This window comes from Lemur catta, chromosome 10 (genome assembly GCF_020740605.2).
Source record: "Lemur catta isolate mLemCat1 chromosome 10, mLemCat1.pri, whole genome shotgun sequence".
NCBI lineage: Eukaryota > Metazoa > Chordata > Mammalia > Primates > Lemuridae > Lemur > Lemur catta.
The window spans coordinates 43,891,852-43,897,339 of NC_059137.1; the positions used below are offsets into that span (position 1 = coordinate 43,891,852).

The 5,488-nt window shown below is 35.0% G+C and overlaps 1 long non-coding RNA gene across 1 annotated transcript; it reads right to left on the minus strand.

Annotated features, from left to right (window-relative positions):
• Positions 1-374: 374 nt before the first annotated feature.
• Positions 375-4,757, minus strand: LOC123646243. The gene is made up of 3 exons (XR_006737836.1): positions 4,645-4,757; positions 4,203-4,403; positions 375-577 (listed from the first exon to the last, which is right to left on the minus strand). It is a non-coding gene; the product is annotated as an uncharacterized LOC123646243 (long non-coding RNA).
• Between the last annotated feature and the right edge of the window lie 731 nt (positions 4,758-5,488).

The following is a 5,488-nucleotide window of genomic DNA, read 5'->3' on the forward strand; positions in this document are numbered from 1 at the left end:
GTACATAATCACCTACGTACTATATTCATGTATGAACACTGATTGCAGTTTTCCTTACGAAGGATGAGTACCAACTCCAATATAAGGACTGGAGAGTAAATTGGGTCACTTCTGTGTTCTCTTTAATTCCTTCTAGTTTGTTTCATACACTGGGCTGTGTTGACCTCTTTTAGAATTCTGTGCTATTGTTTTTGATGGAGAGGTACTCATATGCATTATACATATTATATTTTGTATTTTGGCATAAGAGAGTGTTTTTTTTTTTGGCCTCAATTGCAAAACATTGGGCATGTCTATTAACTATGTTATGTTCAAAAAAATACCCTACACACGTTTTGTTTTCCAGTTTCAGAATAACTCTGTTGAAAACTTCCCTCACTTCCTCTGATGAAAGAAAGTGTTATCTTCCTCTTGAGGAAGCTCTGTGTTTTGAGCAGGAACAACTGACTTTCGGGCCTGCCATCTGGAAGTTTTCTCACTCAAGAAACTTATACAAATTCTCTCTCTATTGTCCTCAAAAGGATCGTCCATCCATGGATCTGTGACTCTCACCGTGTCTTGCATTGTTAATGTTCGTCTGGGGGAAATTAACATTCCCTAGGATTGTAGGCAAAGCTTCCCACCTCAGTTACCAATCCTGATCATTACCTCCTTTAATCCCTGATATCTCTTCTATATACTTTTGAGGAGAATAGAAAGAAAGGACCAAGAAAATGAGGAGGGTGGACAGTGGTGCTTTCACAATGCCTTGCATATACCTTCAGAGATGCAGGAAGAGGATGAAAGACTGCCAGGCAAGCTATTTCATGGGAGCTCCAAATACTTCTTGTACTTGAAGACTGAGATCATTTATTTTTTTTTTTTCAGTTTTAGAGATCAAATAAAGCAAAGGCTGGCAGACTGAGAAACTTTCGTCTTTTATTCATTCTTGCTATTGTGCAACTATGAACAGAAGGAAACTATAAAGCTCATTTCATATCATCCATACCAAATACAATTCCACTGTGAGTAAACACACTTAGTGGATTGTATGACTTCTGTATAAAGAGATGTACTAGTCACTTGGGTGAAACTTGCATGTGGTTTGGAACTTTAAATAGCACTAATAATATCTCAAATATGGACACATGTTCTAAGGATACAGGATAAAAGTCTTTAAGGAGAAATGAGATTATGATTTTCAAGATATACGGGGATTTTTTTATATGAAATTTTACTGTAATATTCGGTTTATTACAGAAAAACACTTTCCCTGAACAAAGCGTATCTCATTATAATTCTCAGCATAATGCCAATATTAGAGAGGGTATGTTTTATTATTTCCAAACAATAGAGGAAAAGTTGAATATTAATATCAGAACCAAGAATTACAACAGCATTTTTATATATTTTGCATCAATTGAATGCACATTACAGAGCTACTTGCTTTAATTCTGTGAATGTTTATTGAGTGTTAACTATCCGACATTTGTCAGACCTTGGGAATATAAAGCCAGTTAAGCCAATTGTGCTGTGTTTCCAGGAATTTATGGTATGGCCTAGGGATGCAGTGAAAAAAATATAATCACGGTGAGATACATTTTATGATGGAGGCACCCAGCTCCAATAGGAAGCCAGAAGGGTGGTTTTCTATATATATAATCAAATGTTTATGTGTAAAGCTGTCACAAACTTGAGATGTATGGATTCGGAAATCAGGACAAGTTTTAGGAAGTGGAGGTTCTGAGGGAGAGGTAGTCTAGAGATAAACTTTATTCTCCATCTTCAGAGAAGTCCTCACTTTTAGGCATTATTAAACATATTTCACAGAAGAAATATTTGAATCATTGTACTGACATCTGGCCAAATCTGTGTACAAAAGCCTGTTAATTCTTTCACTCTATATGACTGAGATACTGGTTCAGAAGTTACCAATTTTAACACCATAGTTTTTCTTATATAATACTTTACAAGTTCAAAGTATCATCACATAAGTTACCTTATTCTAAACTCATAGCAACCTTGTGACCCAGAGAGTAAGCATCTTTATTCCCACTTACCATTTACATATGAGGGAACAAAGTCTCAGTGTGGTAAGAACTAGCCCAAGATCAACACAGACTGATAGAGTAAAATGTAAGTCATTTGAACTCCCTATTTTGTATTATTTTGTACATTCTCTATTTCTCAGTCTCATAGTAACTGTGACAAAATGAACATTCACTACTGTATATTTATTCTTACATCGAGTTTATGACCTTTTCTTTTTATAGGATATAAATAATAAAGTTTTTAAAACCAGGACTTGAACTGGGTCAATTCAGAGAAGAATAGAGGACATGCTGGCACATGCTGGAAACGGGCAGAATGCATGAAAAGGTGCAAGTGTCTTGAAGGGCTGGGGACACCTAAAAAAACTGTCACATAGAGTTTCGCTCTTGTAAGCAGGGGAAAAATCTTTTTCCAACAGCTTAATGAACCATCTACTATAAACAAGCAGGACAGAACATACTCACATATCTCCAGAAAACGTAAATGCTTGCTTGAGTCCTTTGATAGCACTGTTACTAGTTAGTGCCTCTACCAGGTTAGATAGGATTTGGCCAGTTAATTGAAACTAAACCAAAAAAAACAAAAAACAAAAAAAAGAAAAAGAAAGAAAGCTAAAATTTAAAGGAAAGATGATTTGAGAGAAAATGCAATCAACTAGCCAAATTTAATATGCAGGACCGTGGTAAACACATGAGAAATAATCCCACACATTTTTCAGTCTTGTCAGCTGTATCTGAGGAGTTATGTAGAATATTATAAAGTTGGGTCAGTCACCTATATATTGAAACTGACAGTTATCAGGGAGGGCTAATGAGTTGATGCAAGCGATATTTAAAAACCATAGTTAAATTAGTTTAGATGAGGTTGTAATTCTCATTTTCATCATGGATTTTATTTTCCTCTGTCAAAGATGTAATAATACTGAATAGACTTTAAATGATTTAAGGCTTCATAATAGTTTCACTCTTCATATCTCATTAATTACTTAACATTAAAATGATGGCCAACCCCATAAATGTGAATAGGAAAATAGACTACAGTGATAGACTATAGTCCTTGCTTTTTGCTGAGATAAATTTGAAGAGAGCACAGTATTTAAGATGTTTCAATACTTAAGGTCCAGAGAAAAGAAAAATTTACAAAAATTAAATTCAGTGCTTTTTATACATGGATATGGTAATGACAATTTTGCAAAACATTATAGAATCTGTTTCTCTTAGGTCAACATTTTTTCTGAAATATCTTCCAATTATGGTAAAAGCAAATACAGTACATCCTATATTTTGTCATGTAGAGTATCATACTGTCTCTTTCTTATCACTGCTGTGAATATATGGGAAGAAGGAAAACTAAAGTAGAAAATGGAACAAGTGGTTTGTTGTATGTGTGTGTGTGTGTGTGTGTGTGTGTGTATTTTAACCACAAAGTTAATATAAGTTTAAATATGGGAAGTACTACACAACTCTAATTCCCAAACTGGATTGTGTATCAGAATAGCCTTAGAAGTTGTCAAGATGCAGGCTTTGTGGCCCCACCTTGTCCTACTAAGTCAGAACACCAGTGTAGAGGTGCCCAAGAACCTGTGTTTGTAATACTCTTCCTGGTGATTCTGATGCACTGCTAAATTTGAGAACCACTGTGATAAGATAGTCATATCAAATATTAAATGTATGTACATATTTGAGAAGATAAATGTGATGTTTCTACAAAATTATAAAGTACATGAAAGAATGGTTTATGTAACACTCAGACCAATATTCCCATATTAAATGCTATGAAGTATCAAACACCTGGCATAGTGCCTCTTAACAGCTAGCTGTGTTGGTTTGGGTCATGGGTAAGAGTAACCAAGAGGGTTATCAAATGTGGACTTGATGAACTCATCTATACTGCAGGGAAAAGAGGAACAGGAACCCTAACCCTAATCCTAACCCTAACCTTAAACATTTGCATAAATTATTTAACAGAATCTCACCAAGAAAACTATGAGATATGTTTTATTATATGCACTTTATTGTCTAAGAAACTGAGGATTACATGGGGATGTCTAACTCTATTACCTATATTTTTAAACTACCAAGATAATACAAATCACACACAAATATAGTCACTCCATAGGTAACAATGAAAACAAAATATAGATAACACAAAGCAAAACATGACAGACCTACTTTCCTCATTGCCAGAATATGAAGACTCCTTCCCTCATACTTCCTCCCATACTTCTGAAGTGTTTGGTTCAATAAAGGTTAGCCTACTTAACTTTGGGACTCCATCAATCAGGTACTGTAGGGCCAGTGAACTCTAGAGACCCTCTATTAAGTTTTCTTATGAGCACTAGTGAAACATAGTAGTTTCCTGCCTCTGGCACTCTATAGAAAAAAGCAGGAACAAAAGAAAACACACAATTTGCCCCTGTCACATAGATTAATCAAGAAAGGCATAACCTTTGTATCTTTGGCTGGTCTCTGATAAGCTGGGAAGGGCATTATGATAGGCACAGGCAGGACTCACTTCGGTCATCTTTAACAGTCCTAGGACATAAGGCAAGGGGCTTAAATCTTTCATTTAAAACATGTATTCTTTTTCTATTGAAGTTTCTGTAATTATTACCTGTGCTCCTCTGTCATGCCATATTGTGAACGACTTCAGAGAAAAGCAAGTTCTTTAGATCAAAGAAAAAAAATTGACTGGGAGAAGAAAAAGGATTATCTTTTGACTAAACATACACACATACGCTGTCGTTATGGCAACATAAGATCTGAGAATGGCACACTAAATAATACGGTACCCAGGCACATTACTATCATCAAATGTCACAATAAATGTGCTTCAGCTCCTGAAAATGACATACAGTATTGTTTTCTGCTCTTCTCAGTACTTTCATTTGAGGCCAAAGCAACTTACTCAAATGGGCACCAAATATCATCCATCACCCTTCTTAGTGGATCTTTCTTACATGAAGAAATCCCACTAGTTACAGTGAAAGTAAATGCAGTGGCAGGAAAACTGAGCTGCTGTTTCCTCTGTTTCCTAAGGGAACAACTGCTTGTCCTTCAAAACCCATTACATCATCTCCATACAGCAGTATGCCCAACTAAGGGATTCATTTGTGTATATATTATCTCTGTGTGTATATAAATAATAACTTTCAAGTGACTAAAAATTGGCTAGAAATGTATAGACAAAGTAAGTCATACTGGTTTAGATAAAATGGATAGGGATAGTGTATCCTCCCACATGCTTTTAATCCTTAAAAAGTATATTTTATGTAAGAGAGCAATGGAGGGAATTTTACCATTTTTTTTGATGGATTGCATATTTATATAGTTGCTTTATTCTTCATATTTTCTCTAATATTCTGATATGAATATATATGTATATTAATGTTTTGTTATTGATAACAACTCGCAACAATATCATGTGACTTTGCCAATGGAAAGGAAAAAAGAGGATG